This window comes from Lissotriton vulgaris, chromosome 1_1, assembly GCF_964263255.1.
Source record: "Lissotriton vulgaris chromosome 1_1, aLisVul1.2, whole genome shotgun sequence".
Taxonomy (NCBI): domain Eukaryota; kingdom Metazoa; phylum Chordata; class Amphibia; order Caudata; family Salamandridae; genus Lissotriton; species Lissotriton vulgaris.
Window position 1 is genome coordinate 1379274972 of NC_141685.1, and position 26069 is coordinate 1379301040.

Genomic DNA, 26069 nt, shown 5'->3' on the forward strand with positions numbered 1-26069 from the left:
TCAAAACATTTATCTTTTTCTAACTTTTTTCACTTTTTTTCACCAAAGTATGCTCCCCGGTTCCCGCGTACCGGGCGCTCTCCACGTGAATTTGTAAAAATTTTATTTTTTTTGCCTATGTGAGCGTCCTAAGCCCCCCTCAGAAAACCTAGAGGGTCAGGAAGTGTCTTCCCTGCCCCCTTCTACCCATCCGAACATTGCTTGCCCTCCATCTTGTGTCTCAATTCTACCAAAACACAAAATGGTGGACTCCTGTAACGCTGCCGGTACGCGTACCGGGGCGCGCACCGGTGAGCGCTTGTTAAAAAAGGTGGGAAAGTAATTTACAGAATAATCACTGGAGACAATTTCATCAAATATAGAATAGGCCCTACTACATAGCAGTCCCTACCATTTACCCAAATTTGATGGAATTCCATTGAGAAAATTATGCTGTAGGCCTGACTAAATATCCTGAGGTAAATTACATGACAAAAACACATATGAAGTGTTAGAATTGACAACCAATTAAAATGTTACTTTCATTTTCTACTATTATTTCAAGACATTTGATTGTTTATGTACCTGAATATATACAAAGAAAGAGAGAGAAACACAGCCATTTTGACTACTACTTCCTGAAGTACATTTCAAGAGCATTTTCACTGACAACTTTAACTTCTTTTTCAAAGGTAAGATATAATTTAAAAAATTTGAAAGGAGAACTATGTTATGCACTTTAAATTAATTTAGGAAAACGTTTTCAGATAGTTACATACTGTCCCTCTATAAGAGTTAGTCATTGAGAAAGACTTAATTATTTAAATTATTGATTGAGTTAGGCTTCTGTGGTATAATTATGAATTTACTTAGGCTTCATCACAGGCGCTTTTTAATAGTTCTACTTCCTGCCTGAAACCATGCACTGCCCAAAGATAACGTCACTGTTAAAAACTCACAAGTACCTGTCTGAACTTAAACCCAACAGTGCCCTATCTCCACTGATATATTTATTTTTTATGCAATTTACAGCAAGAAAATGGAAGCACAGCAAAAAGAAAATACAATTTCATTTCAAATTAAGATTGAAAACAATCCTAACGAAGAAAAAGAAGAAGTAGACTTTATGGATGAAACAGTAGACCGAGAATTAATAAAATGTGCTGAAGAATGTGATTCTTGGAATGAAAAGGACATACCTGATGATTTAATGTTACAAATTCTCTTAGATTTTGAAAAATCAGAACAATAAATTTAAATTTTAAAAGTTAAAATTGTTTGAGACATTATTCTTTTTAATATGAAAATTATGAAATAGTACCCAAAAAGATAAAATATAAAGTGAGACTTAAAATATACTGTGCAACTTTTTTGTGTTACATAGTAAGTTTGCTCATAGTTACTTCCTTTCTCCCACTATATTACCTCCAATGTGTATTTAACATCTCTTTATCATCTCCTGCCTCCATGTTCTTTCTGCTTTCCTGACAGACTATGCTATGAATTCCATATACCACAATAACTTCTGTAACAACATGCAAGATATCTACAAAGGAGACGGTGTATATTTATTTTTAGACTCTGCATTGGTACCTACATGTTGGTACTTAAATTAAAAAAAACAAAAAAAACATACAAAAAAAAGAACAATCAATAAACATACAATATTTGAAAATTCTTTCATTCTTTTTTCCCTATATTACGCTCCCCGGACCGCTTCCCGGTGCGTGTACCGGGCGCTCCCCCCGCAAAAAAAACAATAATATTTTTTTTTTTTTTTGCCCCGTGGGGCCCTTTTAAAGCCTCCTCATCAAACCTAGGGGGTCAGGGAGGATGTACTCTGCCCCCTTATGCTCATTTCCCCCTTTGTTTTTGCCACCTCTTCTGTCTCGATCCTACCGAGACACAAGATGGCAGCCGCTCCGGACTGTTTAGAATGTTTGCAGGCACCGGGGAGCCAATCCGCTTCTCCTCGCAAAGTTCCGTTACGCGTCAGGTACGCAAACCGGGGCGCTAACTGGGACGCTGTCACAGATATATATATTATTTTGAACGTTAATTTCTCAAAATCCACTGGAGCACATATCTTGAGACCTAGCAAAGGCACATCAGGCTACCAGTCCCTACAATTTTGTCAAGTTTCATAGAAATCCATTCAGCCATTCGAGCTAAAAGTGAGTCCAACCGCCCTATGGAAAACTCAATGTTAAAAACACGTTTTGGGCCCCCCTTTTTTCTCAGCCCCCACATCACGAACCCCCCCCCAAACTTCCAGGGGACGCTCAGAAACAAAATGTGCCATTTTCCTGAAAATTTCAGCCAATTCCGTCCTTCAACGCCAAAGTTATTCAACATAGAATTTTCAGAAATCCCTATTCAAAAAAATCCTAACTATATATACCTACTGGCGACTGCCAGTAGGTAATATATATATATATATATATATATATATATATATATATATATATATATATATATATATATATATATATATATATATATATATATATATATATATATATATATATATATCAGATCCACATCCTTTGTAACGCCGGGACACCGTGACAGCGGTGCATTTAGGGGCAAAGGTCCCCCTATGTTGTATGCAGGTCCACAAAAACGTAATAAATTACGTAAAATGCACTCCCCTTGAAAGACCAGGAATCAAGATATCCTCAGCAAAGTGCGCTTTTCCAAAAGCTCATGTTTATTTAAAGTGCAGCATCGTGACAAATCATGGAATCACACAGCTGTGGCTGTGTGATTCCATGATTTGTCACGATGCTGCACTTTAAATAAACATGAGCTTTTGGAAAAGCGCACTTTGCTGAGGATATCTTGATTCCTGGTCTTTCAAGGGGAGTGCATTTTACGTAATTTATTACGTTTTTGTGGACCTGCATATATATATATATATAGACAAATGCAGTCACCGAGCTCCGAATTCAACGACCCAGGAAACCACGCGGATCCAATAATTATAAGCACAGTTCTTTATTTAGAAGTCCAACCAGGCAATCTGACGCGTTTCGGGCATCCGCCCTTGCTCACAGACAGTCAGTGCCGGTAATGCATCCGTTTTAAATAGTGCTCACTAAACAGTGAAAAAAAGTGCATTTTTTTCTCCTCTTTTTTTCTTAGTACACCATGTGATAATAAACAGTGAGGACAAACTACAAGTAAATGGTAGCCTAGTCTGTCTTCCAAATTGCATGGAAAAAAATAACAGTTTTGAATGTTGCATTTACAGGTTAAAATCCAAATATTCAATTGACACAGATAAAACCCATGATATAAAAGTTAAAAAAGTTTAGAAAAACTTTTTATATATATATATATATATATATTTTTTTTTTTAAGATAACTTTTATCACCCTAATAACTAATCCCACCCAAGTCTCTTAAAATACCCCAGCACCCCAAAATACTAAGCCACCCTTACTCCTTAAAATACTCCAGCACCCTTAAACACTAACCCATCCTGACCCTAGAAATACCCCTGTACCCCAAACCTATCCCTGAACCCTAAATTACCCCTGTATCCCTGTACCCTAAAAATACCCCTGTAACCAAAAACCCAAACCTATCCCTCAACCCTAAAAATACCCCTGTACCCCAAAACCCAAACCTATCCCTGAACCCTAAAATACCCCTGTACCCCAAAACCTAAACCTACCCCTGAACCCTAAAATACCCCTGTACCCCAAAACCCAAACCTACCCGTGAACCCTAAAATACCCCTGTACCCCAACACCCAAACCTACCCGTGATCCCTAAAATACCCCTGTACCCCAAAACCCAAACCTAGCCCTGAACCCTAAAAATACCTCTGTACCCCAAAACCCAAACCTACCCATAAACCCTAAATTACCCCTGTACCCCAAAACCCAAACCTACCCCTGAACCCTAAAAATGCCCCTGTACCCCATAACCCCAAACCCACCCTGAACCCTAATAAAAACCCCTACACCCCAACACCTAAACCTACCCCCTTAACCCTAAAAATACCTAAGCACCCCAAAATCCAACCCCACCCTTGAAGTACCCCTGAACCCCTAAAACATATACCCCAACACCCCAAACTAAAACCATATACTTACCTAAACTTAAATGTAAAAAACATATACTTTTACCATTCATGCTTTTACAACGAATTTCGTTGTAAAAGCATGCCTGATAAAAGCATATAAGATGTAATGGTATGCGTTTTAAAAGTATTGCGGAGTAATGGTACTATCGTTATGATGGTATTCGGAGTAAAAGTATGCGAAAAGAACATTTTGTTGTAAAGGTGTTTTACCATTGTTATGCGTATTTTTGTCTTTTTATGTTATTGTTTTCTTAAAATGTATTTTCAAAAAGCCTAAATTGTAATCCCACACTCACTAAAACTAGGGTGGGTGGTTAATTCCACTCCACAGACCGAGTTTATAGAATGTTGCAATTTTGTACTTTGCTGAGAGTGCGGAGCTCAGCAAAAAACGCTGATTCAGCAGTGTAGCGGAGTTTGACTTCCCCACCTATCATTCATGACACTTTACAGAGACAAAATCCACCTTGGAGACAAAAGTCCCTTACATATTCTATTGGCTCTTACCGTTTTCCGTTTCTACCCAGCTTCAAGTGTTGCAGCCTCGGGGTGCTGTCTGGACCAGTGTCATAGCCTTCCAACAGTTGCGCCGCTGCTCTCAGGGAGCATGAGTGTTCTCGATACCCTGAGACATGTTGCGGGCTTAACAACCCCAAACCGCCAAGGGCCCTATTAGTCCAGAGCCTCCTGCTGCATGGACAGATACTCCTCATTGACCATGAAAGATGGAACAGGAAAAGCTGTCTGGGGTAGTAAAGAGTGTCCAATGCCGTCTGCGCAAAAAGTACCTTAAGGTGAGGAGGTGGGGCTATAACATGCAGATGTGACTGTGATCGAAAGGAGCTTATTTGTGACTGGGAATTAGCAGAGGGCACTGGGTGGGTCAGGGAAATAGAAGTCTGGGGTAGAGGAAGTAAGCGATGTGAAGGCAGGCAGGGCCAGTAGTAGGGAAATTGAATGCTTAATCAATATGACCCAGTTCTCCACAAATATCGTAGTAGTCTCAGTAATCCTCAGCATCTCCATTCTCTGTCAGTCCACAGAGAGTTCTACAGGTCAATCGGAGCTGTCTTCTGCCTGCCAGTAACACCTTTTTTATGTAGCGTTTCACACCTCATTTCTAAGATGCTCTAGCACCTTTATTAATGTCCATGCCATATAAAAATAAATAGATCTCTCTTTCTTTCAAACCATCTCTCCCAGCTGCCCCTCCATGATCTTCCTTGCGCCTTACTCTTTACCAGAATATGAAGTCCTCCTTTGGAGTCACATCCTGGATCTGTGCAGCTACCGCCTGCATCTCAGATGCCTTTAACTGTGATCCTATTGAAGTCATTTTTATCCTGTTTGTGTGGCTGTGAGATGCAGTGGCATATTTGTCCTGCACCACAACTTTTGGCATCCAGTGTGCTCCCTCACATTGGCTTGTTGAAGCCCTGGGATTTGTAGTCCATTTACGCTATTTACTCATGCACATGAGGCCTAGGGCAGAGGAACTCCTCGGAATTCCATGAAGTTTTTATGCAACTTCGCGGAATTCAGTGTAGTGTAACTCCATGAACTCCACCCACCCTAACTAAAAGCTTACAAATATATAAAACAAGTACCTATAAAATATCTTAAAGATCTGAAACCTACCTTATCTAAACCTATACTATCAGCTAACTGACTTACATCTTACAAACTAAAATACTACAACATAAATTGGACAAAACATTAGAAATAAAAATGTCCACAGCAATTGAGACATCTGCCCCATTGCCTCCTCTAGCTTTCTCATGCTCATGTGCTGACTGGCCTGCTCCTCCCAAATACTGTCCTGTTTACGGTTTAATTTCCTCACTTTCTGAATAATGGTGTAGTGGAACATCGATTCCCTCTTGTGAGGGGGAAACGGCCTCTACAACGAAGCCGTTTCCACGAAATCATTTACCAGGCATGCACTACAACGCATGCGTGGTTACAACGAAAGGGTTTACCACGCATACCTTTACTACGAAATACGTAGTAAAGGCATGTGTGGTAAATGAAAAGAAAAATGAAGGGGGTTTGGGGGGTCTCCCCCATAAAAAAGAAATAAAGGTCTGGGATAAAAAGGGGGGTTGGGGGGGTCTCCCCCCCCAAAAAACAAAACTAACCTGAGGAGCCGAAGAAAAAGCCGAAACCGAAGCTGAAGCAATCAACGTCGTTAGGGAGGAAACGGAAAGTAACTTCCACTTCCTCTTAACGACGTACGACCAACGTAACCAGAGAAGATTGAGGGAAGGCAAGTTAAAAGGTAAGGGGTATTTTAGAAAAATACATATATATAAATTAAGGGTTAAGGGTAAATATAAGGAGTGAGGCTGGGGGAATGTAAGTGGAGAGTTTTAACCTTTATCAAGAGTATGCCCTCTGTTGGGACTTCTCCCTCTCCTCGCATTCCATGTAGAATGTTCCCTGCGTGGAACACTTGTTTGATTCTTCCCTTGGCAGTTGCTGCCGGGGAGTTGCTGTAACTGGACGTGGAATAAAGTCGTAGTTCCACTTACCTGCTGTGTGGACTCTACTTCTCTTCAGTGGCGACGATTTGTTCCAGTTTCCAGCCTCCCCTACTCCGAGGAAGACCTCCGCACGCCTGTTTCCGTCGAGATTTGGAATCGACATTTCCTTGTGAAAAGCGCCACCCCCGCGCTCCTCCTCATTCCCCAAGCTCCTTATGGTATCCAGTTTGCCCGTCAACTTCCTCGGCGATCCTTTCCGACGGATGGATTAAGGTACTCTTTTGTTTTCCCTGCGCGTCCAAGCCCTGCGCCACTCTCGCGTTACCACGCGATTGTGCCTGACCTGCCTGACGACGCCTGCGAGACATTTGACGTTGCGTGTGGCGGCCATCTTAGGCCTTACCTGTATCATAGCAACGAATAAACAAGCCTCGCAAGTTTAACTACGAATTCTCCGCTGATGCGCACAGCTTAATTTGGCAGACCTCAAGCGCACAGCCACTTGTACTTACGTTTTATCGCTGATGCGCACAGCTCATCTTTTAGTCCTTTTAAATCCTCCATCCTACGCTGATGTGCACAGCAATGCACTTCTTTACTTAGGGAGCCTAACGCTGTTCACTAACGCAACGTTTTGGCTCATCGTGCAGTACCACATATTACACGTGGTTAAATGTATTATTGCCAAACGTAACATATTTATGTGTTCATTTTGGAATTTGTAAAGTGTTCTAATTAGTTTGTTGTGTGTACTGTGGCAGCAACTCACCCACGCTATGGATCATATTTTGGCTCCTCCTCCTTTCCTACAGACAGCTGGTACTCCCCCCATTCCGTGGGAGCAGTGGAAAGACACCTTTGAAGCGTATTTAGAGGCAATCGATGGCGATACCTTTACTGGCAAAAAGAAAAAAGCCCTACTTATCTATAACCTAGGCAATGAAGGGAGGAACATACTAAAAACGTTGACTCTTGAAGTTGTCAGCATTACTGTTAGTGGTGGTGATGCTGGAGAATCACTTCTCATCGACGATTATGCTACTTTGATCAAAACTCTTGACAAGAGGTTCTCTCCCAAGAGAAATGTCGTTCTCGAACGCCATAAATTTCTTCAACGTGCCCAAACCCCTGGCGAATCAATTGATGATTTTGTGGCAGCTCTTCGCATCTTGGCAATCAACTGCAATTACAGGGAATTCAGAGATGAGATCATACGTGATCAACTTATTGAGAGGACTTCCAACAAGAAAATTCAAGAGAAACTTCTTGCTTCTGGTGATCCCGATTTAGAGACTGCTCTCAGTTTAGCCAAAAGCATTGAACATTCTCAATTTTGCGTCAAAGAAATGAATTCATCTTCCTCACCATCGACCTCTTCTTCTACTGAAGTCAAACTATTGAATTCTAAACCTCCTTTCAAATCGAAAGCACCTATTTTGCCTAGTGTTCCTCGTTCTGTTCCATCTAATTTTTCTTCCAGAATCAGACCTGTGCAAAAGGAATTAATATGTTTTCGTTGCGGCAGTAGCTCACATCTAGGTTCTGCTAAATTTTGTTTTGCTCTCAATCAAACCTGCTACAAGTGTGGGAACAAAGGTCACTATTCCCGCATGTGCAGAGCTGCTTCCACAAACAAGCCCGTTCCTTCTGTGAAACATATCTCAGAAGAATCTGATGAGGAATGTTATGAACTACTGATGCTGTCTTCTACTTTGCACGAGACCGGAGTGGTAGAACTGTCCGCTTTGTCTGGTCTTCGGAAAAGAAAATCTCCTTCTTGTTTAATAACTGTAAATAGCGTTGTCTGCAAATTCCTTGCTGATTCTGGTTCTCCTTTTACTTTGTTGAATTTCACTGACTTTAGCAAACTTTCTAATGTACTTTTAGAATCTTCTAGTATCAAGATTTTCGCTTATAATAGCAAGAGAGTTGAGGTTTTGGGGAAATGTTCTGTCAAACTTGAGTTTCATGGTGATCACATTACTTGTGTTGTGTTCATAGTTAAGGATGGTACTAATTTGTTGGGGTGGGATGAACAGGGAGATTTGAACATTGTTTTAGATCCCAACCATCCAAACATGGTAATTTCTCGCAATGAATTGTGTGAATATTACTCTGCAATTTTGGCATCACCAAAGACTCTTGCCATATCTCATGTGTCTAACACCAAGTGGGCTCTCATGTTTCCTGAAGTTTTTAGTGGGGAATTAGGCAAACTCAAGGGTTTCCAGCACAGGATAATTTTAAAAGAGGGTGCCATTCCTGTTGCCCATAAGGTGCGCAAGGTGCCTTTGAGCTTACGTGCTGAGTTAAAGAAAGAATTAGAGCGGTTATGCGCTGCTGGCGTGATTGAGCCGATCGAAGGCTCAGAGTGGCTTGCCCCCATAGTTTTAGCGAGGAAATCCGACAAGTGTTTGAGGATGTGTGTTGACCTGCGTGATCTCAATGCCAATATTTGGATTGACCGGCAACCACTCCCTAACATCAACGAGATGTTAGCCACCCTCGAAGGTGCGAAATTTTTCACCTCCCTCGACATATCATCTGCATATTATCAGATTGAGTTGTGTCCCAATTCCAAACACCTTACCTCTTTTGTAACCCCGGAGGGTGCTTATCGTTACATCCGCATGCCGTTTGGCTTAGCTTCAGCCTCGGCTGTTTTCCAGAGGTTAATGAACAATCTGTTCAAGAACATTCCTGGGGTTGTCTTTTTCCAGGATGACATTCTGGTTCATGGCAAAACCGAACTTGAACATGATGAGCGTGTTAAACTTGTTCTCAGCATACTAAGATCTAGTGGGTTAACTTTGAGGGAGGACAAATGCAAATTTCTTCAAGACGGTGTAGACTATCTTGGGCACCACATTTCCCAGAATGGGGTTGAACCAAAAGTCAAGATCATTGACGCCATTCAAAATGCTCCTGTTCCTACGAATAAGGATCAATTACGTTCATATCTTGGTTTGGTGGAGTATTACTCCAAGTTTGTTAGGAATTTCTCTACCAAAACCGCTGCTATGCGTGGTCTGCTCAAGAAAAATGTCAAGTTTGTCTGGGATAATGATTGTGAGAGCAACTTCAATGTCATTAAGCAAGAGATTATTGAAGCTCGCCCTCTGAAGCTGTTTAACATAAATGACTTGTGCATACTTTCCACTGATGCTAGCAATGTGGGTTTGGGGGCTGTCCTCATGCAGAAAAGGAATGATGGTCGTGAGGAAACCATTGCTTTTGCCTCCAGAACCTTGAGAGGTGCTGAGGGGACCTATTCTACCATTGAAAAGGAGGCTCTAGCGATGTGGTGGGGTGTTTTGCATTTCAAAAATTTTTTGTGGGGAAATAGATTCATCTTGAGGACCGACCATAAACCCTTGATTGATCTATTCACGACCAAGGGTGGTGGTAGGGCGACTCCAAGGATCTCTAAGTGGCAATTCAGATTGCAGGAATTCCAATATCAGCTTGAATATGTGGCTGGGGCGAAGAATTTGGTTGCTGATTACTTATCCAGACTACCCCTTTCCGATGGTGACGATAGTGTCGTGTGTGACGACTTGGAAGTTGTTTGTGCTGTTGGTTCCTTGTGTGACTCTGTAGGGTGTGCTCTTTCGGAGTGTGAGTGGTTGGAGGGGATTGCCTCTGATGTGGACATGCTGTCTGTTATTGATCTTCTCTCTAAACCTTGGCCGTGTGAAAAAGTTTGTCCTGCTGCTATTATTCCTTATTTGCGAGTCAAGGATGAGTTGTCTCTTATTAATGGAATTTTGAGACGGGGTGGGCTTTTGGTTGTTCCTGTTTCTATTCGTGGAAAGGTTCTTGGTTTGGCTCATGAAGGCCATCCTGGCATTCGCTCCATGAAGCGCAGGGTGAGGCAAGATTTTTGGTGGCCGTCCGTGTACAAAGATGTTGAGCATTTTGTTTGTGAATGTTGTGAATGTATGGTCAGTGACAAGTCACAGGTCACTTGTCCCCTGCCTGTTCAACCTATCGTTGTGAAGAATGTTCCTTGGTCCAAATTAGCTTTGGACATCGCTGGACCTTACGGTCTTGTTGGTTCGACTCCAAAATTTATCTTGGTATTAATTGACTATATGACCAAGTGGCCTGAGGTGAGATTTGTTGATTCCATCAGTTCTTCTGTGGTGATTTCATTTTTGCGTGATGTTTTCTCTAGGGAGGGCTTTCCTGAGGAGATAGTTTCAGACAATGGTACGCAGTTGGTTTCTGCTGAGATGTCTTAATTTTTCAAAGAAGTTGGTATCAAACACGATTGCACGTCGCTCTATCATCCTCGCAGCAACGGTTTGGTTGAGCGTTTCAATCGTGTTGTCAAAGAGCATCTTCAACTGGCTTTGGTGAATGGTTTGCAGTGGCGTCAAGCTGTTGCCGACATGTTATGGGCTGTAAGAACTACTCCGCATGTTTCAACTGGTGTTGCTCCTTTTACCTTGTTGCGTGGGAGAGTCGCTGGTACCAAGTTGAACAAGGAGTGGATGTCCAGGAAGGTTGTGGATGCTACTGATTTAGCTAGAGTAGCTGATGTCAGGGCTTCGCTTCAGAACAGTTATGGTACCAGGTCAGATGTGTTATCCTCCTGCAAGGTGAAGGTTGGTGATTGGGTAAGGATAAAGAAACCTGGATTTCTCCGTAAAGGGGAGTCACGATTTTATTCTCCCAGGAAGGTGGCTGCTGTCAGGGATTTTGTGGTGGTGTTGGAGGATGGAAGGGTTTGGAGTAAGAGTATGGTTTCTATCGTTCCTGGGCCCATGGTTGAGAGTGTTGGGAAGCGGTTGGGGGTCAGTATTTCTCCTTCCAACTCCAAGGTGGGCGGTGTTGTGCAATCTGATGGAAACCTTCCACGGAGAGAGTCCTCCTCCAGGGTCAGATCTGTTCCTGCCAAATTTCAGGACTATGTGATGAAGTAATTCTGCTTATGTTGTGTTTTCTTACTATGTATGCTTTACCTCATAATTGATGTGTTTTCTTACTATGTATGCTTTACCTCATAATTGACGTATTTCTTTTCCCTTGTTCCCTTCTTCCCTCAGCTTCTTTTCTTTTCCCTTGGCATTCTTCTTCCTCCTTTCCTTTTCTTTTCTTTTGTTTTCTCTGTGAAGAAAGGGAGGTGTGTTGGGACTTCTCCCTCTCCTCGCATTCCATGTAGAATGTTCCCTGCGTGGAACACTTGTTTGATTCTTCCCTTGGCAGTTGCTGCCGGGGAGTTGCTGTAACTGGACGTGGAATAAAGTCGTAGTTCCACTTACCTGCTGTGTGGACTCTACTTCTCTTCACCCTCACCATGCATACATTTACAACAAAAAACGGTGTAAATGTATGCGTGGTAAAGGAATATTCGAGGTAAAGGTTAAGCGTGGAAAACGAATTCCGTTGTAACGCATGCGTGGTAAAGGCATGCGTTGCAACGGAATTCATTGTAACGTCATACATTCCTTGTGAGGCCTCCTGGCCTGTGAGTGCCTCAGCTGTGTGGCAGCAGGGGTAGCCGGTCGAATAGGTGGCTGGGGTGTAGGTTGGTGGCTCAGCCCTGGTCTGTCCTGGCCACTGGCAGATGTTGATTTTGTGATTGGTCTCAGAACATATCAGGACCGCCCAGCATTTGAACATCCATTCAATTTGTGCATCTTCCGATATGCCTTAGCAATATTGCGCACGTCAGAAACGCTCACGCCTCATCTCGTTCGGCTCCAGCTGTCATGTTGTCTAGGGTAAAATCATTTTAAAATCGTTAGTGCCTGCTGTACATGATGTGCGTGAGAAATAGTCTGACATTGTAACACAATCATATGTCTCTGAGCAAACCTATACCAGCAATAGATATGAATAAATGGCTACACAGACATCCACTACATGAGCCAGGAAAACTTAGTCAGACGCCATCTGTGTAGGTGCACAAAATGTAACAATAGTCACAACGACACAAATACCATATCATACAGGACTAAAATTCACACTCATGTTAATGCCCATATTTAAGTTTGGATACTTTGGCATGCTTCACCACACATGGGATACAGAGTGGCATCACACTAATCTGCTGATCATTGATCATCCACATAAGTGTAAGTGGATACGGAGACACAGTCCAGGCAATCTGGCTTGGCCTTGCAGACCCCATGTGGAGTATCATAAGATTGCACACATTGCTGACTTCCCTTTTTCTATGTCCGATAGTTAATACATGGATAGGGGGTTGTCATGCACCTCCAGTAGACCATGATTGTGTAACCTTATTAACATTGAGGGTCAGGCAATTGAACAGAAATGTAACAAGTATCTCCAGCTTCGGACTTTCTGGGGAAAATCATTAGGGGCCCGATGTAGGTACCAAATACCGTTCGGAAACGGCCGATTTCGGCCGTTTCCGACCGGTATTTGGCCTACTGAGATGTAGGGGACCTTTTTTTGTCCGATTCGGTATTTTACCGATTCGGTAAAATTACCGAATCGCAAAAATACCGAATCGGTAATTTTACCGATTTTTTTAAATTTGGGATGTAGGTGGGACTACTTTCAGTCCCACAGGCCCTTCAGATTCGGTATTTTAACACCCAATCCAATTGGGTGTTAAAATACCGAATCCAGGTGTGCATGCACATGTGTGCATGCACACCTATGCCATGTGACAGACAGACATGCCCTTAGGGCATGTCTGTGTGCCACATGGCTCACATGCCTTTTTTTGGGGTGCTGGAGGGTGTCAAAGTGACACCCCCTGCACCCTTGCACAAATCGGTAATTACCGAATCGGTAATTACCGATTCGGTAATGCCTATTGATTCCTATGGGCTTCAAGGCCCATAGGAAGCAATGGGGGATACCGAATCGGTATTTACAGAATCGGTAAATACCGAATCTTACAGATTCGGTATTTACCGAATCTGAAATACCTACATCTCCCCCCCTTTAATTTACCACTTCATAAATACCGATTCGGTATGATTCGGTGTTTATGAAGTGGTAAATGTAGATTTACCTACATCGGGCCCTAGGTGTCCTACTGAAAGAAGCCTATGTACACATATTGGCGGTTCGTAGAGGTAAAGCTGTAGGGCGGTGAGGTGGGCTGGGGTGGGGCTGGGTAGGGGATAGTGGAGTCCAACATACGACGGCAAAGGTGAACGTAAATAAATATCTGCCATTGCATGTGGGACTCCACTACCCCCCCCACCCAGTCCCGTCCCGCCTCACTGCTTCACAGCGTTACCTCTGCGAGCCGCCACTATGTTCACACATCATCCCAAGCCTGCATGCAGATGCGTACATCATTAATTCTGCTTAGCATCTAAGTAGTGTCTGTATGCTTGTCTTACCACTCATCTGGTATAAAAAAAAGAGCTTATATATGATGCATGGACCCTTGCATCATAACTCTGTGGGAGGATCAAGGACCACTGAGGCTGAAGTAGAACACACATATCTTGGAGTTAGGCTAACACATTGAATAACTATATGTCAATACAATAATGAACAAACACATTACCAGACACATATGTAGGCCTGTCATGTGTTGTCTGTATTGGGGCAAAGACATTACTTAACTATATGTTGCTCCTCAGCAAAAACATATGCTTCAACTACCATATTCAAATTTGCTTAGACTTGATGGCAACCCTGATGACATTGTCATATGTATTTATATTTTCAGATTTCCGTTTTTTTCATACAACTACAGGGACAGTTATTTTTTTTAATATGATGTATAAAACAGCAGGTGTGTTAGTCCATCCTTATAATCTGTAAAACAGAAATGTCTTATCTGTAGAGCCCCAAATGCATGCAGCATGTCTTACGCCATTATACTACCTGTTGATACTACATACGTTGTCTAATCATATAGTCTATGCATCAGATTCCATGATACCTATTCTGTCCATGTTTGGGAACAGTGCCTGTGTAGAAATATAGCACACTATCTGCCCAACTGCCATTCATAAATTTGGACATCTGCAAAACATCCCTGTCCGCACTTGCTTTTCAAAACAGAAATCACTGTGCTACCACATACATCGACTCCAAAACATCTAGGAATCTGCCATTTCTTGTACAATGTTATGTGTTTCTGTGGAACACATGCAGAATTTGTGCCACGTAATGAGAATTGTGCGCAAAGCACGTGACTAGAGATACACCAATACCTAGAAATGTAGAGGCGTTTAGTTTGTGTCGGCCTGCTTAAATACACATTACAGTATCAGAATATTACTCTGGTATCATCACTAAAGGATCTGTGGGCAGGTTCCATTCTGATTCACAGACTGCCATGTAATTGGTGTAATTGGTGGTAGCTGAATGTTACCTCCCAGTGTTAGCTGAGTTTTACCTCCCAGCACACAAAGACATCAAAATGGTACATACATGTACTTATAACACTTACTGGTGGCATTGGGGTCCTGGAACGTATCAACCTCACCTCTGGTGAAAGGAAGATATCCACCTAGGAGATATGAATGAGGACACATTGTAAAAATTGCTTTCCAGAATGTTTACATTTTTACCCAAATAGCTGTGCTACCCCAGTATATAAGATGTACACAGCAGCTCCTACACCCATGTCTATATATTCCTAGGTTCTTCAACACATCTAGCCCTCTTGCAGGTTTGACCTGGCTAGATGCAGAAGCTTCGATGTACACATCAATACATGCCTGAAGCATGACTCAATGATGTGATCTTTGTAGTCATGCCGGCAAGCATAAAGTCAGACTCCAGTGTACAACGAAACAGGGTGACATGTTTGACCCAAGGGTTACCTAAGTGTTGTTATGATGGAAAAGGACAGACATACACCTTAGATACCGTCATAGAAAACATCTAAGTTTGTATTGGTACTGGTTAATTGAGTGCTGAGTAGTAGTGAGCTGTAGTGCGTTCAAACTTTTTGTAAGGCTGCATGACTTCTCAGTATGTAAATATTGTTAGTTTTGACTGACGAACACACAGATCTGCATATGTAAATATTTATGAGACATAGCAATCTGTATACATGTGCAGTACAATGAAGCACACATTGACGAGTACACATACAAACATTGACAAAAGAGATCTGCTGCTTATTCTTCAACAGTGTGTGTTTGGGAAATTTGTTTGCATCCCTTGGACATTTTTGTAGGTTAAGTATGGGAATGCACCGACATTTTGGTATTTCAGCTGTAAGTGCAACCCTCTAGCCATTGAATTGGCACTTGTGGCAGGGTATGGGAATTGTGCAACATAACTGGTGCTTGTTTTACGTTTCAATGATGTAGGCATTCTGAGGCACACTAAGTAACCTTACTTTACATTATCAGCTTATGTATATTCCTCATGCTATAAATCATGCATGTTCCTATATTGCATAAAACACAAATCATGAACATTCCATGGTTATGTTGGGCATTACTGATAAAGGTACTTCACAAAAGGCAGATAAAACAGACATACAAATCTACTGGTCCACTGATCCCCATTCAAAGGCAGTTTATGGCATCTGATTCCCAGGAGATGGCATCTATCCATTTATTTTTCATTTGATAGGTAGTATGGCCCATTTGGCAGGATAGCCTGGCTCAACCTGCCACCAGCTTCAAGCATCCTTGGGAGGTAACGACCTATCAACCATATCAAACTGCCCAACTCCGCCACACTAAAGTTCCTACCCTTCCCAGACTTAGTTGACACCATACCAGAAACACTACTGCCCAAAACTAACATCCCAATAAAACCTACTTACCCCAACAAGAAATACCCAAAAAACAAACTCTCAACAATACAAAGACAAGTATTACAAAACCACAATGACACTGCACCAAATATATGACAGGCAGAAACAAAATATACTCCAAACCCACACTGACACGACCAAAATGCATTTTTCTCACTGACACACAGTCCAAACACCCCAACACCAAGCACAGACTAACAGAGACTAAGAGAAAGTGAAAGTAACTTCACACTTCCTAGTTTGCAGCCTCTCATACCCAATGAGTTCTTTCCTGGGTGTATCCCGCCCGTTTTTTTACAAATGTATTATTTTTTCTGACGCATTTGTACAGAAATGGTCAATGTGTGATAAACGCACAACGCATTAGCCACAATGCTTTTTCAAGACATTGGCACGGATGTGCGGCTTATGACCTGCGCATTGGGGGTAATGCAACACGCAAATGGGTGGATGCATGGTTTCTGACCCACAGAAGTGGCATATTGTCTGGGATACACTATAAGGAATTATGTCTCTTGCTCCTCTTTTCTTACGTGACAGGTTTCATATTTTCTGATGTGTGAATTTTCAGTGTTCATAGGACCCACCTCATGGGGAGCTGGCGCAGGGAAGTGCAACAAATCACCTTGCTGCACTGCCCCATGTCAAAGTTAAAGGGCAGAAATCCACTGAATTCATCCTATAGGGTGCATTTCTGTCCATTCACCCTGCACTGGCAGCCTAGCTACAATGCAGGCACCCTTGCACAATAGTGCCAGGGTACCTGTGTTGGGCCTAGGTAGCCAAACCAGCACTGGCACAAGGAAAGAGGCAAAATGTGAAGGTGTTATGGTATACACCTTACATTGCTTGCAATGTGCTTGTGCAATGTGCTTGCAAACATATTTTTGCGGAGGGATAGTATTTGTGCTGCACCTGTGGATATGCCCATTATGTGCCCCTTGGTTGACACTCACAGGACATCATGTACACTATACTGTGATGGCACACTGTTTGATTTGTTTGGCACTTCACTCACAGGTAAGGGCACACGCTCAACTTACATTTCATCTCTAGGTGGATACAAGATTTTTGATGCACGCAACAATTTGCTGGTACACTCAGGTCAGAGTTGCACAACTCTTGCCATGCAAAGGAAAGTTCATATCATAATCCCACCATCCTACCATGTGCAATGGATTAGTGTGTATGCACTTATAGTTTTATCTGCTCTTTAATCCAAGTGAAATCACATCCTTGACATATTTGTATTATTCAGGTGTCAGATGTCTGTATATAACCTATCCAGTGTCATACTGCTCTGGCTATTTACACACTGAACAATGGCTTCTGCTCATATTGGATTTTTTCAGGCCTTTGTTCCTCGTTTCACTGCTGAGCAATGCATTGCAAATGTGTCCTTTATTTACTATATCAGTAAACAACAAAGTGGATGGACCCTGTAAGGGATCCAAATGTTAGGCTAACGCAATGCCATACACTGAAATGCGAATAACCTTTGGGTTTTTATGAAGAACACTCGCCCACCAACCTAGTTGGTGGCATGCTTCCTCATTGGGTTCTCAGCCAGGCTGCCGAGTGCAACCCAGCCGTGCTACGACACCTGAATTACAGCGGAGCAGGTTTTTTGGTTTTGTTTGAGTGAGGAGGGAGTGCTCAGGGTGTGGTTATAAAAATAACTCTGAGATACTCAATGGATACCTTTTATTCTTAAGTTCTAAGGCACGGTTAAAAAGGGGGAGGGGATAATTGTGAAGATATGATTGATTTTCATTATCCCCTTACCTGGTCCACATGTTTCAGCCTCGACAAGAGGTGCTGAGGCTTTCTTCAGGACCGAAGAAGGTGACTGAGTGTATTGCAGCACACACGCTAGGGTGTGCTGTGGTGCAGTGATGTCACCGTACATACGGTTTCCACCGCCAAAAAAGAGTATAAGAGCTACAGATAGTATGCAGCCGTTATCGATCCCGGAGGGGGTGAACTCCTGCAGTCACACAGTCATCCAGGATATCCATCTGCCTGCAATGCTTACTGCGGTCCTTTTCGGTACTGTAGCAATATGTGGTATATGTGTCAATGTAGCCAGGAAATAGCTCACATGTGCTGTGTTTTGTGATGCACAACACATTTATGTATGATTTCTTTACAAGTGACAGCTTTTAAATGTTCGCATGACCATAGACCTTTGTCCATGAAAAATGTCACTTACTATCTCTGATGGTATCTATAAATATGTTACTTACAGCCAAATGCTATCATTCTGCATGGTAACACATTTTTGATTTACATTACAATGTGAGGTTATTCTCAGGTTTGGTAGTTAGTGGTTTGTGTTCCTAACTTCACTGATTCCCAGCTGGTGGACACTTTGCTGCTGCAAAACACAGCAAGACTGCTAGCATTGCAGGTCTGCACTGTTCACGGGCAAGGGGAGAGTCATTATCAAATTGGAATAGCAAATGAGGCATGCCTGGCTTGTACCTTTAATACAGTACACTGCTTCACATTTCATTTCTATTTATGTGCAATTGATAGGGGAGACACATGGCCCCATGTTGCTCAACAGGTCTGATGACAAGATTATTACATTTGAGGCCAATTTCTATTTGACAAGATGTGGGTGAGTTGATGTTTATTGGGACTGTGACATAAACACCAACACAAATAATGTATTCAAACATGTATTTCCATGTTAGACTTCCTATTATGTTCGGACATTCTCACCATCAAAGTACATGTACTTTAAGGGAAGAAATTCTGCACAAGGTGGGTGCCTCACCGACTACCAACCACTGTATTTCAGATCACTCCTCCATCCTCATGCTCCTCAATTGGGTCCTGAGAATCATGGTCCACGTCCCACAGGACATTGTCCAGAAACAGATGTTATGAAGAATGGCACAAATTAAGATGATTTTGCAGACAAAAGAGGGTGAGTATAGCAATCTACCCCTTGACATGTCCAGGCATCTCAACTGGGGTTTCAGCAAACCAAAGCTTTTCTCCACAAGGTTGCAGGTCATAACCAGTGCATGGTTGTAGGGTCCCTCCGGCTCAGTGTGGGGATGCACGTCTGGAGTCATGAACCATTGCTGGAGACCATATCCTCGGTTGAAAGTTAGACATGCTTTTGCTCTCAATTACAGCTACAATAATATCTGTGTGTGTTATGTGTACTGAATGGCTCAAACACATTTATTACTGTATTTCAAAATATGTGTTACTTATACAGTAGGCCATTGTTTTTCATATATCTCTTCCAGTTCTCTGTGAGATTGTAAATGATGAGCAAGGCCTGATACATTTTACACTTCTACATCCTGACTTTCTTGTTTATTCAGTTGCTTACTGTTATAGGTATTTTGAGATGTACTTGATCAATCTGTGTTATGTGCACTCATTATATGTGTGAAGTGACAGATTATTAATCTGATATCTATTTAGTGGGTCCTCATTAGGTAGGTTGTGACATTGCAAACATGTTTAACACTCACATACAAATGTCCATGTTGAACGGCAGATTGTATTTGTGGCCTACATGACATTGGCACGGCTGTTTCATAGTTCAATTACTTGACCATGTGATTTTGGTGCATACACTTGGTGCAGTTCAAAAATATCATATGCAATGCCATGCTATTTATTGTCAGCATTCAAGTATTGTTTTTGCAAGAAACGTTGTCATGGTGCACTTTCAATGATGCTTATGTATTGAAATGTGGGCCATATTTATGTGGGGCACACTGATGTTCTTACAAGGAGCTTTCTACTCTAAAAGTAGACACAACACATTGTTTTTTCACATGTATGTGTATGATACAAATGTTTAGGGGACTGTTTACTATGCCATTAATTTGACTAAGTGTTGTCGCTAATGTATGATAAGATTGGTATCCAGAGTAAACTGTGGTGCTTTATCCAAGCTGGAATTTATTCTATGTTGATGACTGATTTATGACATGTTTGGGTGCATTGTGTTTGTCTTATTGATTTTCACACTGCTAGCTTCATATGCTTTTCATTTGGGCTACTTACTCCACAGCATATGTGCGCCATCACATTGGTTACATCAGTCAATGCAGCCTTCAACCTATGTGTATGTGTGTACACAGACTGTCGGTATCGCTGAGACATATGCATGTTTTGTACTGTTGGTGGCCCAATGTTGTCCAGTATTGACATTTGCACATGTCTGGGGACTACACTGACATGCAACACATTGCCTTTCCACATACTTCTTCCTGTGTTGATCCAGTAACTTTAATCAACATACAAGTATACTGCTATGTGTGACACACTTTCTCATTTGCACAGTACTTTTTCTCACACCATTGACCTTGTTGACTTTTGACTGATACCAAGAGTAGGTAAGCCATTGAGGAGACACCGATCTCAGACTTTTCTCGTGTTGCCTCTGTACTCATGTAGACTTGTCTGTCATACCACATGGTTTCATCAGTGATTTGTTACCTAGTGAAGTTGATGTGGTTTCATCCATCCACACATAGCAAAATGATACATTGCTACTCACTGAAGTTCTGACGCTACTGCCATAGACATATTAGTATGTGGATGTCAGTTTGGGACAGCATAGTCTACACTTGCAGTGCGTTGTTCCCACTATGCGCACATGACACCGTGGCCCTGATATTTGTTAAGTGGCACTACAGTGCAGCAAGTCATCTTTCTTCACTACACTGTATCACTGAGAAAGGACAGTAGTGCACAGTATTTAGAACATACTGCACTTACCTCATATTTCAGGCTCCCCTGGCACATAATGTGCTGCCTAGCACAAACACAGGCAGACTTGCACCATGGTGCTCGGGTGCCTGCATTGCATATGGGATTGTCTTTGTGAAGGAGGGGCACCTACCTGCATATTATAAACCCTCAGAGCCCTGACCATCTATGTATGTGTGCCACAGAACACAGCACACATAGGAAACGGGAGTGATTTGGATCACTTCAGTTGTTTTTCCTTGTTATACATCACCTGGGGAGACCGATTGATTTGTCACATTTCGAGGTTTACCTGGTGTGGGACACATGACCTGCCTTCCCAAACTATTTTATGTGGCTTTTCTTCATGTACCACAGCCAATGTGTCATTACTTATGCCTCTGTTGGTGATGCCCAGGACTTTTGACGCATTTCAAGCTCTGCATGACGCTTGCCGGCGATGCGTCACACATTGCCAAAATCTAAAATATCACTGCATGGGTTTTATGCTTGATTTTACTGGGGAACACCTACCTTGAATATTCTAGTCTCTGTTTGACGAGTTGTCTCTGGCGCAGGTATTTTTCCCACACAGGTCTACAATGACAGGCACACATGGCCACATGAGTTAACTTGTAGATATCAAGTGCTGTGTGCCAAAATTAGTGACGCAACACCGGCGCAGGCCTCTCATAGATATGCCCCTAAGTATTGTAAGCCCCCTTGAGGTATTGAAGAGAATTGTCTCAGCATGACAATTTCTGCTTAACATAGAAGCCGGTGTGCACCGGGTACCAACCTATGTACGTGTTCTTTTTTGGCTATATGTAAAGTTTTCACCATAGTATGAACGCTGCAGATAGTAGAATATTTAGCACCTTCAGATCTTGGTTATTTCTAGAAAATAGTATCTTTTTTGACAGCTGTTGCATAGAATGTGCACTGTTCTTAGCAGATTTTTTTTAATAGTCTGTGGTGTATTTCTTATGACATTTCAATGTTTGCAAGCAGTGTAGTATAGGGTAAACTCTTCTATAAAGTAAGCACTGTTTACAGTATTCAGTTCTATAATGATATCACCTTCATTTCTTAATGTAGGTTTGGTGTGTGTCAGGGGTTTGATACAGACAAAAGCTGTCTGAGTAGGACATTTGTTATGGAATTGGCATACAGTATTTTGGCTTTATACAGATTTAATACCATATTCCATGAGGGTTTCCCATATATCTGTGGTTGATTGTTAATGTGAACTATGCTATATGTAAAGCCATAGCAATTTACACAACAATATCCAGGAAAACAAAGTTTGGATGATGTAGACGTTTCTGATTTGCCCAGGGAGCTTTATTCACTTGGGCTATCTCACTCCTATGGGAGTCAGACTCTAGCAGGTGTGAGTGCTCTGATTGGCTGCCAGCAACATGGGAAACAATTGTTCTGGTGACCATTACAGGACTTGGGCATAGAGGGGCCGATTACGATGGCGGTAAATCCGCGGCCACCGGCGGTCACTGATTTACCAGCATCACCCTTAAAATTCCCACCGCCAAATTAGGATGGCGGTGGGAAGGGAAAAGGTACCTCGGCGTACGGAAAGGCAGTCTGCCGTCTGCCGTGGTCCCACAAGGCACGCCTTTTCCGCCCGCCTTGCAGGAGCAGGTACAAGGGGTCTATGGAGGCGGTGCCGGGCAGGCACCGCCGTGGTCATTTGGATGCCTGTCTTTTGCGGCGGAGTTCCCGCCGCAAAAAGACAGGCGGAAAATGCCATTGGGGGCCCGTTGCAGGCCCCCAGGGGGTGGGGGGGTTATGTGCTGCATGTGGGAGGTGCCTATGGTAACCCCCTACATTTGCATGTACAAGGTGGCAGGCAACGCAAGGTGCCTGCCATGTTGTACATGCAAATGTAAAACATGTATTTTTACATTATGGCGGGGCTGGCTCGGAAGCAATGTCCCGAGGTGCCCACACCCGGGACATAGCAGTTTTCCTGCCCACTGCATCCCAATGCTAGTTAGATACTTTACTTATGGATATTTAATGTTTCTTCTCACAGTACTTTGGGTATCACGGTTGCCACCTTAAATTTTATTCAAGCAGTAGATAGATCCCAGTAAAGTATATGAATTGTGGAGGTAGCTCAGCTGTGACAACTATACCCTACACAAGAGTCATCCCTCATCTTCTTTCAACAAGAATTATCATCTGTACAGGAGCCTCATAGTAGAGGCTCGATTTACATATCATTGTAAGAATGGAAGCCGATTTAATGCAAAACCTGAGGCCATATTTACAAAATTTTTCATGCAGCACAGCACCCGCATTTGCTGTGCTGCGTTGTCAAGAGGGAAATACGTTTCACAGCCATAGCCACTAAGATTGGTCTGTTGATGTGGTCATTCCCTCCACTGGTGCACAATTAGGCTGCTTTGCACATCGTACAACTTTGCACAATGGTGCTGAGACGTGAGTGCACACTTTCACATAGGATTTGTACTAGAGGCTTACCGTTTCCGTGCAAATTCCTGTGCCCCATGTATCGGATTTGTGGTGTGCACTTCAGCACACGAGCAATGCAAGTTTTTTAGAAATAGACATTTGCCCTTGTTAACACCTTGTTCATGGAAGTGTTTGTTTTTGATGCAAAGGCCACTCTGGGTATCTTATAATAAACTGGTCTTTGTGTTAAAACTTGTGAGTATTTGAGTTGATTAGCCCCCAAAACACCCATTGACTCAGAGTGACGCAAAGCAGTGCAAAGGTGGTTTAAAAAGGGCATATTTTCGAGCGCATGATATATTTTGTGCTTGATAGTGAATACCCTTGCGAGACTTTGCATTGCTCTGCGTCAGCTCTACTCTTAGTACATCTGGGCCATTAAATATTATATTTTGTAAAGCAGTGATAACCTAATTGTTACTTATGAAGTTTTTATATTTTAACAGAAGTTTGCTGATACATTTATGGGGCTAGTTAGCCTTGGTTCTATTTTGTTTTTATATTTAGGGCTAACCATTTATGATTCCTTGCTCTTTCATTGGCATTCCAATTCCCTAATGACATTTCTGCATCTTTACACAAGCCAGATTTATTTTAAATGACTTTGGGTTAGTAATAATGTGAACTGCTTTCTGGTTAGATGCCTCCTCAGTTACCAAATCTGTCTTTATAAAATGGCCTCAGCAGTACCCGGCGCTCTAGAGAATACCCAAATAAATACATATTTAAGGCATAACGTCACCTTGGAACCAAAAACCAGAACAGAAAATAACACCGTTTCACCTGCGAGAGAAACTCATCTGACCTGTTTGTAAACACTGGACGTGTGTATACATAGATCGGTAATGGATGTTTGCTGTGGACAGTGGAAACCCTTTTTGCTTCCTGAACTTTGTGCCGTGAATAAAGAGCTGCATTTGGTGAAGATTTTAGAGCTGTATCCAGGTAAATTCTGGGGTAGAGTGCAGTGCTGTCCTTCCAGAGCCAGGAAAGTTTATCATTTCTTTTTTTTTCGATATCCGGGCAACTTCCTGTATAATTGTTGGGGTATTGTTTATACTCATAGTTGTAACATTCAGGAAACAAGTAAAATCCCCAGGCCATAGCCGGCCTTTGTACCTTCCCCAGTGATAACGCTCCTTCCATAATACTCTTTGCTGCTGCCTCAAATGCGTTTTTAGCAATTTTATATGGTTTTAGGGATGTAGGTTTGTGACTTTGTTTACGGACAAGCTCAAGTGATTTCTTTTTGTATACACGCTTGAGTCCCCAGTTCCGAGCCCATAATGGCCGCCATTCTTCCCAGTCAATCACTGCCAATCCGGTCTGTTTTATGTCTGGCATATAAAACGTGATGTCGTCAGTAGTTTTCTTGAGATGGTGAGATAAGTGGATTAGCTGAGGTAGGCCTCCATTGATATAATCACCAGTGGTCTCATCAATATAGGGATAAGAGCCCAGCCGGTCTTTGTAAAACAGGGTCAATGTCTGGTTGATGGCGGTTTTCATTGGACTGGCCACGAACTGGAACAATTGCAGACTCAGGTTAGTTTTGTGGTGTGTAATGCATTGTTCTGTTGGGGCATTCCAGATGGTAATGAAGGGATACTTGTCTACCAAGGGAGGAGCTCTCAGAGTTGATGGCTTGGTAGATGAAAACAGATTGACAAAGCACAGGGAGACCCAGATTACTCTGTGTAAGATCTCATTTGGCATAATGGCGAAGAGTTTCATGGTGGACTTCTCTGTAGAATAAATACTTCTCGTCACGCCAAGGGAAATACGCTGTTTCACCTGGTGAAAAACAATAAAATTGATACAGTTATTGAAATGGGACAGGTACAACCTGAGTCTGCTTACATTTTAAATAATCATAATATCTCAAAGATCTGTCATTGTGCTCCCATTCTAGCCAATCATTGAATATCCATCCCTCCAGTAATAATGTTTTTGGGTGGGTGCATTTATAGTGAATGGCTCAATGTGGTCTTCAACTCTCACAACTGCCCAGTGTTTGCTTTCAGATTTTTAATTTACACCTTTTATATTAAAAAGGTACTGAGGGAAAAATGTACTAATGTATTCGGATGTGATCTCATCAAGCAGCTCAACAAAGTGTAGTGTCTATTTAGTATATGTTAGAAAGCTCCATATGCGGTCTTCTCCGTGCTACGCCCTGATTCCGCACCTGAAGAGGTGTGACACACTCACAAAGAGCTTAAGGACCCACCCACCCACTGCTGTAGAGGAAGATTATGATCCAGAGCAGGAGACCTTTGCAACGTTTAAGGCCTGACGTGGAAAGAGGACCTCCAACCCTGCCCTCATCACGGGTGTTGAAATCAAGCCCCTGCTGACTTAATTCTAGAGGTTTGCAAGGATGATCACTGCCTACTGGATGAGGAGTGAGGTGCCCACTTGGAGTCCTGGGGCTCAGTGGAACGGGAAGAGGTATCTGGAGAGGAACAGGAGCCCCTCTGGAGCCTGAGATTGGCCCTCGTGGGGGCTTAAACACACCCAGTACAATGGTGAAGGACAAAGGCCCTAAACAAGGGAAAATGGCCCTCTA

The 26069-nt window shown here is 42.4% G+C and overlaps 1 pseudogene; it reads right to left on the bottom strand.

Moving 5' to 3' along the window:
* LOC147750537 (hyaluronidase pseudogene) overlaps positions 1-25234 on the bottom strand; it is a 461267-nt pseudogene extending 436033 nt beyond the window's left edge.
* Between the last annotated feature and the right edge of the window lie 835 nt (positions 25235-26069).